Raw genomic sequence first — 13075 nt, forward strand, 5'->3', positions numbered from 1 at the left:
AAGGGGGGAAATGATCTCCATGTATAATACATAAGGGGGGGATATGATCTCCATGTATAATACATAAGGGGGGAAATGATCTCCATGTATAATACATAAGGGGGGAAATGATCTCCATGTATAATACATAAGGGGGGATATGATCTCCATGTATAATACATAAGGGGGGATATGATCACCATGTATAATACATAAGGGGGATATGATCACCATGTATAATACATAAGGGGGATATGATCTCCATGTATAATACATAAGGGGGGATATGATCTCCATGTATAATACATAAGGGGGGATATGATCTCCATGTATAATACATAAGGGGGAATATGATCAACATGTATAATACATAAGGGGGGATATGATCTCCATGTATAATACATAAGGGGGGATATGATCTCCATGTATAATACATAAGGGGGGATATGATCTCCATGTATAATACATAAGGGGGGATATGATCTCCATGTATAATACATAAGGGGGGATATGATCTCCATGTATAATACATAAGGGGGGGATATGATCTCCATGTATAATACATAAGGGGGGATATGATCAACATGTATAATACATAAGGGGGGATATGATCACCATGTATAATACATAAGGGGGATATGATCTCCATGTATAATACATAAGGGGGGATATGATCTCCATGTATAATACATAAGGGGGATATGATCACCATGTATAATACATAAGGGGGGATATGATCTCCATGTATAATACATAAGGGGGGATATGATCTCCATGTATAATACATAAGGGGGGATATGATCTCCATGTATAATACATAAGGGGGGATATGATCTCCATGTATAATACATAAGGAGGATATGATCTCCATGTATAATACATAAGGGGGGATATGATCTCCATGTATAATACATAAGGGGGGATATGATCTCCATGTATAATACATAAGGGGGGATATGATCAACATGTATAAATACATAAGGGGGGATATGATCTCCATGTATAAATACATCAGTGGTTCATATAGTGAACTCGGTGTAGAGCTATTCACCCTGAGGTCATCACAGAGGACAAGGGGGCACTCTTTACGTCTGGAGGAAAAGAACTTTCATCTCCAATTATGTAAGGGTTTCTTCACAGTGAGAGCTGTGAAAATGTGGAATAGACTCCCTCAAGAGTTGGTTCTGGTCAGCTCAGTGGATTGCTTTAAAAAAAGTCCTGGATTCTTTCTTAGATACCCAGAATAGAACTGGATATAACATTTATAGGTAACGTTGATCCAGGGAATATCTGATTGCCTCTCGGGGGATCAGGAAGGATTTGTTTTCCTTGCAGGAGCAAATTGGAACATGCTTTGCTGTTTTTTTTTTTGCCTTCCTCTGGATTAACTGTGGGTGTAGGATTATAACTTTTTTTTTTTTTTTTAATGATTGAACTGGATAGACATTTGTCTTTTTTCAGCCAGACTAACTATGTAACATACAAGTGGTAGGGTTTGACATTTTCCTGCCTAAGCAGCATTCCTTTATTCCTGTACCTCTTTCCTTCTCATGTTTTTTGAGGTTCGATTATTTTAGTATTCTGCTTCTCCCTTCCAAACTCCTGAGACTAATATCCGTGATATCACTATACTCTTAAAGCCCAACTCCAGGCAAAAATGAAATTTAAATAGTGCTTTGTGCATTAGTTACCTTTCTCCTCAGTCTTGATTCCAACACCTTTTCTTAACCACTTGCCCACCGGGCACTTTTACCCCCTTCCTGCCCAGGCCAAATTTTAGCTTTCAGCGCTGTTGCACTTTGAATGCCAATTGTGCGGTCATGCAACATTGTACCCACACTACATTTTCATCATTTTGTTTAAGCAAATAGAGCTTTCTTTTGGTAGTATTTAATCACCGCTGGGGTTTTTAAATTTTTTTGCTAATCAAAAAAAGACCCACAAATTTGAAAAAAAAAGTCTGTTAGTTTCTGTTATAATGTTTTGTAAATAAGTGATTTTTCTCCTTCACTGATGTGCGCTGATGACACTGTACTGATAGGCTGCACTGATGGGTACAGATATGCGGCACTGATGAGCATGGATAGACAGCACTGACTGGCATCACTGATGGTCACTGACAGCAAGCACTGATAGCCGGCACTGAGAACCAGGACTGATGGGTACTGATATCCATCACTGATGGGCACTAATAGCCAGCACTAATGGGCATTAGCTGCACTGATGGGGTTACACTGATAATCAGGGCACTGATGATTAGTGCCCTGGTGATCAGTGTAGATGTCCCCTCTATGCAGCTCACAGGCTCCCTCTCCTCATGCGCTGTCAGTGCGAGGAGAGGACTGCCAATAACCGGCATTTCCTAGTTACACTATGATAAACTGTGATTGGACACAGCTGATCACATGGTAAAAGGCTGCTCTGATTGGCCCTTTACCTGGATCCATGATCATCTGTGTCCATAGGACACAGTGATCAGAGATAGCACCCGGTGCACACCCCAGGGGGCGCGGTTCCGGGAGGATGTCCATGGACGCCCTTCCAGAACTAGCTGACCGCGGTGTAGCTGGATTAAGCCCTCCTGCAGTAATGGATCAAAGTCACAGTTTCCTCTATGAACCAAGCTAATTTCCTGCCCTGGGGACCAGGCATTTCCCCCCTCTTGTTATCTTCTAATGCCTGGTACACACTATGAGGTTTTTTTTTCTCAGTCCACTGAGGCTGACCTACAAAAAAACTAGGAGAGCTCGGAAGGAGCTTCCTGTACTAATCATGTGATTTTAGTACAGCCATCTTCCCACTGAGCTATTGTGTACTGACAGGGGGCTTCTCCCCCACCATAACACCCCGGTCAGCACTCGCATTGGATGTGAGCGCTGATCAGATGCCAGTCAGCAGATATTTTTCTAACATGCCCATTCTACAGAAACTGGATGTTCACCTGGCTTCAGACAGGCTGCTGTACATATGGGCCGACTGTCAGCCGGTTTCAGTTATGCCAACTGATATTTGACCTGTGTGTACCCGGCTTTATGTACCAGTCTTATCGTAGCCTCCATGAGTTCTCTTGCCTCTGCAACCTAGAGAGAGGACCCAGCCACTGGAAGTGTTGTCTCTTCCAATAGAAGAAGCCCACATCATGCGGGTAGTGATGTAGACATCTAACGAACCCCAAGAAGTAGAAAGAGAAGAATCATCACATGACTGCAGCTTCACTGAGTAAAATGTGCATTTGCATAATGTTTTTTTTTTTTTTAAAACCAGTGGTTAGAGGGGAATGGAGAGGTGGAATTGAGGTAGCCAATCACCTGGAGTTGGGATTTAAAAGGGTCCCCTGTTGACCTCACCTTTCGTTGCATTTTTTAAACTCTTACCTTCCTCATCCTAATCTTCTAACACTTACCCTTTTCTTCTCCTTTACTAAAACTCTCCTTCACAAACCTACATGCATATGCAGGAATCTTCTTAATTTAGATCTCCCCACTCTGACTCTCTACAACCTCTTTTTTCATGCTTTACTTCTCACTTCACTGACTTGGATGCAGATCATGCCAATTGGCAGTTCTGCCACAGCAAATTTTCTAAATTGTTGAAGAGGCATTCTTTGGTGGCTGAAGAGTGTTGGAGAAAAATGCAGTGCTAACAAGGTTCTCCTAGTATTCCAATATGTGCTACAGTATCAGAAAAGCTCTTTCATCTACCAGCCAAGAAATCATACTTCTCCAACGTACCTTCATAGTCACAGTAAAAATTGAGAACTGTCTGTTATAATTTTTTTATTTGCGCTAACATCCAATTTTTCAGGACATGCTTTCGGTGTGTACAACCTTCTTCAAGGTCCAAGCAGTACTCTTGGACCTTGAAGAAGAGGGCACACCCCGAAAGCTTTTCCTGAAACACTGGACGTAAGTGCGAATGAAAAATATATCACGGACAGTACTCTACTGTTTCTGTTTTCTAACTATTTCTGTTGCAAGTGTACTAATATGTCTATAATCACCTGAAGCTTCATAGTCACAAAATCCAATGCAGCATTTCAATACCGTCAACTCAATACTCCACCTTTTATATCTACCCTATATCTAAAGTCTTATTCTCTAAAAAATGTAGTTAATTTGACTTAATTAGAAGTATGGAAGTAGTTTTACTCTTTAATCCACGCTACCTGCACAGACAAGTCCTCTGGCTTTATTTGTAAAATGCCTAATTTGTTACAAGACCTTTGTCTTTACTATCCACGTCTCCCATTACGAACTGTTCTCTTGATTTTGTTCCTTCCCATTTCAGTCCTTGTCATTTATTCCTGCCATAACATCTGTTTTTGTGTTTTTTTTGCTGGCAAAGTATCTTTCTAATTCATACATGAAATTATTACAATGATACTTCAAAAAAACATTTTTGAAAGCGTTCTACTACTACTGCCCTGTGCCACTTTTCATTTTCTTGTTGAAATGCCTTAATGCAGAATTCCAGGCAAAACATTTCTTGTACCATGCAGTGGGACTGTGCCCGAACTGTGTGGGCTAACTGCTCCTTTTTGTCTAGGGGTGATAAAAGTAAAGATATACTTACCCAATCTGCCAATCCTTGGAGAGCAAGACCAGTCCCTGCTGCTTCTATCACGTCCATAGACTAGTTTTGGGAGTGAGGACAGCAAGAACAGTCCACCACTGAATGCGGGGGAACATGGTTTTCTGGAGGATCGGAGGAATGGGTAAGTATAGCTTTTCCCTAAACCCCTGGACAAAATGAGCAGTTAACCCATGCAGTGCGGGCACAGCCCCCCTGGATGGGATAATAAAAAATGTACATGGAGTTGTGCTTCAAATGCCACGTTCTCATAGAGTTGATACACTATTTCTCTGATTCCTGTTCCTTTGGTCTTGACTTAACCCTAACACAGTAATTCCATAGAGAATGGCCTCAACAATGTTGCCAGTAATCTGTCTGCAGATAAAGGCTAGTATCCCACACTTATGTTCTAACCCAGGGGTGGGCAAACTTTTTGACTTGAGGGCCGCAATGGGTTCATATATTGGACCCGGGGGCCGGACCAAGAGTAGATGAATGATGTGTATGTGTCATCCATAGTAAGTATAGTAATATTCCCCCATAGTAAGCATAGTAATTAATCCCCCATAGTAATTAATCCCCCATATAGTAATTAATCCCCCATATAGTAATTCATCCCCCATAGTAATTCATCCCCCATAGTAATTCATCCCCCATATAGTAATTCATCCCCCATAGTAATTCATCCCCCATATAGTAATTCGTCCCCCATATAGTAATTCGTCCCCCATATAGTAATTCGTCCCCCATATAGTAATTCGTCCCCCCTATAGTAATTCATCCCCCATAGTAATTCATCCCCCATATAGTAATTCATCCCCCATAGTAATTCATCCCCCATATAGTAATTCATCCCCCACATAGTAATTCATCCCCCATATTAATTCATCCCCCATATAGTAATTCATCCCCCATATAGTAAGTCCCCCATATAGTAATTCATTCCCCATATAGTAAGTCCTCCATATAGTAATTCATTCCCCATATAGTAAGTCCCCCATATAGTAATTCATTCCCCATATAGTAAGTCCTCCATATAGTAATTAATTCCCCATATAGTAAGTCCCCCATATAGTAATTCATTCCCCATATAGTAATTCATTCCCCATATAGTAAGTCCCCCATATAGTAATTCATCCCCCATATAGTAAGTCCCCCCCCTGTGTCAATTCACTTACCTTTGGTCCGCGCGTTCCTCTCGTATTCCCGCGCCGTTCTGGTCTTCAGGGAGGACTGTGAGAGGAGTTCGTCATGCTGCCCCGCCTACATCCTGACAGCTGCAGAGTCCTGACGTCCGAGAGGAGGGAGGGGGGCGGCCATCCGAGAGGGGGGGCGGCCATCCGAGAGGAGAGGAGGGGAGGGGAGAGGAGGAGAGGAGGGAGGGGAGAGGAGGAGAGGAGGGAGGGGAGAGGAGGAGAGGAGGGAGGGGAGCGGGCGCCCGGCACACAGGAGAGCCGCATCTAAATTTGTAAAGAGCCGCGGCTTGCCGACCACTGGCCTTGCGGGAGCCTAGCTCCGCGGGCCGGATTAAAAGGTCCGCCGGGCCGTAGTTTGCCCATTGCTGTTCTAACCTGTCTTCAACCTTCACTGATGTTGATACCTCAGTGATCCAGGCTCTCTTCTCTTGTTGTAGGCAAGGTCTTGCACTTTTTTGGATTGTCCATCTCACCTTCGTCTTTGCCTCTATTGATGCACTACAAGCTTCAATCATTGGACCACCAATCTTCTCCATCTATATTTATAAACTAAGCAAGGGGTCTCCAAACTTTCTAAACAAAGGGCATGTTTATTGTCGTTCAGACAATATTGGCTGGACTTCGGTCCTTGGGAGTAGAAATTGCCCTGGCATCAGTGGGAGTAAACAATGCATCTTGGTATTAGAAGGAGGAATTGCGCCCTATTGTTGGTGTCAGTGAGACGAATAGTGCCCCATCGATGGAGTCAGTGGGAGAAATAGTGTCCCATTGTTGGTATCAGTGGGAGGAATAGTGTCCCATTGTTGGTTTTAGTGGGATGAATAGTGCCCCATCGTTGGAGTCAGTGGGAGGAAAATTGTCCCAAGTGCAGAATAAAGGCAGGCCAAGAAATGCATCCAGTTTGGAGACCACTGGATTTTGACTTCAGTATATTATATAATTATATGTTAGTCACTATAACCATGCTGCTGTGCTGCGCGGATCTCTCAGGTGTTCTCCAGAATAGTGGCACTTCTAGCAGGGATTTCAAACCAACAGAATACAAGCCAGCATTTGAATGTGTCACAGCTTTAAGTCTGATATGTCATCAAGTAAACCTAATGATTCCTGAATGGCAAACAACATTATAGCCAACTTAGGATCCAAGCGGCAACTTTGTGTTCACTCAAAATGATTTATGCAGGTGATACTCAATTTATCTCTCAGCTCACAGTCTCATTTCCTCATTATCCTTGGCCATGACAGTCTCATATTTCATGTCCCCTTTCTTCCTTAAAGCTAAAGTCTAAGTACAAAAAAAAAGAAATTACCCTTGAGGTAATTGTGGTTCCACTCACCACTGCAAGGGTTAACTGATTATTTTGCCAGGGGGAATGATGAATAGGTGTAATGCTTACCTTATTCCTTGCTCTCTCGACAGTCACTGCTCTCCTCCACTGTCTGAAATTCTTGACTTTGGATAAGCACTAGGCACCCTCCCATACCATGTAGGACTGCTGGTTCTGCATTGTTAGGGGTGATGTCAGAGAGCTGCAACCAGGCAGGCAGCCAAGAGAAAAGGCTTCCAGGGATGAGTTGCATGAATAGGAGGAAGCCTGCAGAAGCGAGGAAGTAACAGTTGCAGCTGGGAGAGAGACCCACTGCAAGGCTAAATATTTTCTGGCCCATGATATGAATGAAAAAAATACATATTTTCAATAGTTTTAGCCCACTTCTTTACTCTATATAATACGTAATACTGAAACACAATAACCCCAGCTATCTAAGCTTGTAACTTTAGGTTAATATTTAATTATGCCTTCCAAAGTAAACTCCTCTGTAACTTGAAAACCTTCTCTGCATCTCTACCTTCCTTTATGCTTCACACCATTAACATGTTAGTCATGCCATCGCCATATCCCAGCATAACTATTGCAGCACTCTCCTCTACTATCAAAAAAACAGATTAGTACCACTCCAGCCCATCCTGAATGCTGCTGCTCAACCCTTCCATTTATGTTGACTTTTTACTCTTTAAAATGGAACTAAACCTTATTTTCCTTTACAGCAAAGGAAGTTGCCATCTTAGTTTCTGTTTGATCTGCAATTTCTTTGCTGATTAAGAGGAGATTAAGGGGGATATGATCAACATGTATAATACATAAGGGGGATATGATCAACATGTATAATACATAAGGGGGATATGATCAACATGTATAAATACATCAGCGGTTCATATAGTGAACTCGGTGTAGAGCTATTCACCCTGAGGTCATCACAGAGAACAAGGGGGCACTCTTTACGTCTGGAGGAAAAGAAATTTAATCTCCAAATATGGAAAGGTTTCTTCACAGTGAAAGCTGTGAAAATGTAGAATAGACTCCCTCAAGAGGTGGTTCTGGCCAGCTCAGTGGATTGCTTCAAAAAAGGCCTGGATTCTTTCTTGGATACACAGAATATAACTGATTACTAACATTTATAGGTAAAGTTTTTTCAGCCAGACTATGTGCATGTGATCAGTTATGACACCAGCCATTTTATGGCCTGACAGTTTGGTTAAGAGCACAAGTAACTGTGACAATTATCTTTCACAGCATTCACTGAATGTAACAGTTTCAGGAAACAGTTAAACAATGGGTTTACATTAATGTCAGCAATATGGTCAACAGTCTATGTTAATATACAGCACTAACTCTTCCATAGACATTACATTGATTCCTAAATACTACCGCCCATGGGGATTCATGAATTGAAAAGAGAAGATCTTATGTAATCACCTTTCCACACTTTCCCTTTGAGAACTGCCTCTCCCCATTTCTAGAATTCCTTGCCATGCACTGCTCGTCACTCTCCAACCCTGCATGCTTAAGGCAAACCTATGTCTATCCTGTGCAGGGCGAAGAAACAGGTTTCTCTTAATGCCCCCATCTCCAGAAGCACATACAATTCCTTCACTGTTCCAATTAGCCTCTGTTAGCACAGAAAATACCTGGTACTGGGGAGCGTGTGACTTACCTCCTTTCATTTGATGGGACTGGTACCCCATACCAATGTTAAGGGAGCCCAGAAAGAAAGTTTACTGGATGATTAGCAATAAAGAATATCAACAGGTTTTTGGGGCTTGCAAACTCCCCCTTCCTCAGGACTTGAGAAAGATACAACTTCAGCAGTGGCTGGACTCAACTTCAAAGACATTTTTAGAGAAGACAGTGGCAGCATATTGTGCAACTTTTGTGCTCCCACTGGTTAAATGGAGCAATGGGGGACTAAATTGCTTTAGATCTCTTTGGTAAGCAGTGTTAGCACTTGGTGGCGTGATGCGCAATGAAGCTCTGGATGGCACAATCTTTGTTACATCACAAACGTGGAAGAGAAGGACTTTTATTCTTCTTGAACTTTTTTTTTATATGATTTCACACTTAAGAGAACATGCACTTGTTTTATCTTATTTTGCTCCTGAGATTGTTTATTGTTATTGTGTTACACATTTTGTGAATCATCTAATTATTCACTTTTAAAGGGACCTTGTTTGACTTATAAGCATGTGCTAGTGGAAAGAGCTTCATGCAAGGGAATCGGTTTCTTTGCCTTACAATGGTCAAAGCAAAGGTTTACCTAAAAGCTCACCAGGCAAACACAAAAACTGGTCGGAGTTATTCTCTAGAGATGTGGGTTTCCTGCTTCTTCCACCACTCTCTGACATGGAACTCAATTTCACAATACATATAGATTAGTTATGTCTCTTACCTCTTACCTAGGGTTCCTCCAGAAGTTGCTAGGGGTTCCTTGAGCAATGTGTTCCTTGTGTGACAGCATAGGATCGGTGCAGGAAGGAACTCTATGACGAGCTTGTGTTCACACAGGAGCGGTGGGGAAACCGCATGCAATTTGTACAGGAATCGCACCGCATTCCTGCTCAAATCACGTGCTATTCTTTCCAGTGCGATTTTGTGCCCACTCATTTTGTATGGATGCAAATCACACCACAAAGTACTAGTTTTGGGTATCGGGAGCATTTTCAAGAGTACAAGTACACGTGAAAATACTCAGTATCTGCACCAATAGCAATACCGGTATCGGTGCAATACTACTTTTAATTACACTGTTCAACAGGTAAAAAGTTTTGGGTATAACATTAGCTAATCTTACATAATTTTGGGGTGCTGAAAACGAAAATGACCCTAAAAAATGTTGATTGGCTCTAGTTTCCATGATATATTCACCCATCTAATGACGTAAGCCATTCAAAATTATGATGCAACTTCAGCTGCATATTGCGCAATGGATACTGGTGACCAATAGAAAATTGCATGTATACTGAGATGATGCAATATTAGCCTTTAATTGCATCACTTCACTGCATAAAAGCTGCAGTATCTGTAGCTGATTGTAGTTCCACAGCGTCTTTACATTTCGTTTTATGCTTATATAGGCTACTCAGTAATGCCTCGAACTTGTGTGAATAAAGCAGATAATTTCTGCTATATCTGCGGTGAAATAACTTTTATCTCACAAAAAAGGAGGATAACAGGAATGATTAAGAAAGCCTACAACTTGTATTTTGGCTGCAAGATAGGAGACCAGGACAAGAGCTGGGCACCACATATATGCTGCAATTCTTGTGGGACGGCACTGGAGCAATGGTTGAATGGAAAAAAGGCATCTATGCCTTTCACTGTGCCAATGATTTGGAGAGAGCCAACAGATCATGTTAGTAATTGTTACTTTTGTATGGTGCCTCCAATTGTAAAAGGGCTAAATAAGAAGAAAAAGTTATCTGTGCACTATTCAAATATTCCATCGGCAATACGTCCAGTTCCTCATGGAGAGGGGCTACCAATTCCTAAAGCACCAGAATCCTTCGTGGTTGAGTCAAGTGAGGAAGAACCTGAAGCGTGTAGTCACGTGCAGTTGTAAGAGATAGCCCTTTCCTCGAATACAAGAGAAAAGCCAAGAGAAGCAAAACCGACACAAACTGAAGACAAAACTAGTGAGAATTAAAATGATTCAACTTAGCTTATGGCTATAATTTTTCTTGGTAATCCTATGCAATATATTATGCCATTTAGGCTTTGTTATGTAGTCAATATCACTTGCTTTATATTTGTGGAAAGACATCTATCTATATAATTGTGCATTATGTAGTCATTACGCCTATAGTAGAAAACTTTCCGTTTACAGAAAAACTAGAGCCAATTGACAAATTTCATTGTTATATTTGAACTCAGAATGTGAAATTCGTTAAGAAATGGATCCTTTTGTTTCCAAAACTGGCAAAAAATAAAAATTTGTTGAACAGTGTTATTAGCTGTATACTTTATGAAGTTATTTTAGCTGCAGCAGTGGTGTATCTACAGTTAATGACAGAAAGAGTGTTCACAAAGTTTTATCAAAACATAAGCACTTTCCATTTAGGGTAAATGTATACCTTGGGAGCTTCAAAAAACATTAGGTAACACCAGCTATTTAGAAAAAAAGTCTATTTTGCATCACTGCCTTGAAATATGTCAGTAACATGGACTTTGATTTTGACAAATAACTGCAACAGTAACAGTAGGTTGTCTGCATTCGTTGGAGAACCCAGCTCTGCAGGTGGCACTATAGTAGGTATAGCAGAGCTGTGTACTCTAATGAACAAAAGAGAAACACCAGTGGCACTTGTCAGTATCTAAAAAAACCCAAAAAACAGCATGCCATGTTGTGAGGGGTTGATTTAAATTTAAATTTGTACACCAAGTCTTATTTCTCATTTGTTCATTGGAGGACACATCTCTGCAGGTGGCACTATACCCAGTAGGTGATCTAAAACAGAGCTGTCTCTTCCAATGAACGCAGAGAAAATAATTTTATGGTGAGCACAAAAAGTATACTGTATATATATTTTTGTACTCTCTGCAGAATCCTTTTCTCTGGGTTCATTGGAGGACACAGCTCTGATCAACCCCAACTGGATATATTGCCACCTGCAGAAGGTGGACACTATGTGCACTAAAAAACAAAACACAGTGCTGTCACATAAGGAGAGGCTATAGCCCTGTATGAGCAATGAGTTTAGCAATTTGTAGCTTACAGAGGGGAGTGTAGGAGAGGCCCCATATGGAAAAAAAATATATTTGAAATGCTACAATTTTGGCCATATTCAATATATATATATATATATACACAGTGAGGAACAGAAGTATTTGAACACCCTGCGATTTTGGAAGTTCTCCCACTTAGAAATCATGGAGGGGTCTGAAATTCACATTGTAGGTGCATTCCCACTCTGAGAGATAGAATTTAAAAAAAAATTCAGTAAATCACATTGTATGATTTTTAAAGAATTTATTTTTCTTGCACTACTGAACATAAGTATTGGAACACCTAAGAAACAGCAAGAATTCTGGCTCTCAAAGACCTGTTACTGTGCCTTTAAAAAGTCCACCTCTACTCCACTCATTAATCTAACTTAGTAGCACCTGTCTGAGCTCTTTAAAGACACCTGTCCACCCCACAGTCAGTCAGACGCCAACTACTACCATGGGCAAGACCAAAGAGCTGTCAAAAGACACCAGAGACAAAATTGTGGACCTCCACAAGGCTGGAAAGGGCTACGGGGCAATTTCCAAGCAGCTTGGTGACAATAGATCAACTGCTGGAGCAATTGTTAGAAAATGGTAGAGGCTGAAGACGACTGTCAGTCTCCCTCGGACTGGGGCTCCATGCAAGATCTCACCTCGTGGGGTATCACTGATGATAAGAAAGGTGAGGAATCAGCCCAGAATTACAAGAAAGGAGCTGGTCAATGACATGAAGAGAGCTGGGACCACAGTTTCAAAGGTCACTGTTGGTAGAACACTACGCCGTCATGGTTTCAAATCATGCATTGCACGGAAGGTTCCCCTGCTCAAGTCATCACATGTCCAGGCCCGTCTGAAGTTTGCCAATGACCATCTGGATGATCCAGAGGAGGCATGGGAGAAAGTCATGTGGTCAGATGAGACCAAAGTAGAACTTTTTGGTCTACACTTCACTCGTCATGTTTGGAGGAAAAAGAAGGATGAGTTGCATCCCAAGAACACCATCCCTACTGTGAAGCATGGGAGTGGTAACATCATGCTTTGGGGGTGCTTTTCTGCGAAGGGGACACGACGACTGCACTGTATTAAGGAGAGGATGAATGGGGCCATTTATTGTGAGATTTTGAGCAACAACCTCCTTCCCTCAGTCACAGCATTGAAGATGGGTCGTGGCTGGGTCTTCCAACATGACAACAACCCAAAGTACACAGCCAGGATAACCAAGGAGTGGCTCCGTAAGAAGCATATCAAGGTTCTGGAGTGGCCTAGCCAGTCTCCAGACCTAAATCC

Source organism: Staurois parvus, unplaced genomic scaffold, assembly GCF_062004578.1.
Source record: "Staurois parvus isolate SC_StPar_1 unplaced genomic scaffold, SC_StPar_1.0 ptg000955l, whole genome shotgun sequence".
In the NCBI taxonomy this organism is placed as follows: domain Eukaryota; kingdom Metazoa; phylum Chordata; class Amphibia; order Anura; family Ranidae; genus Staurois; species Staurois parvus.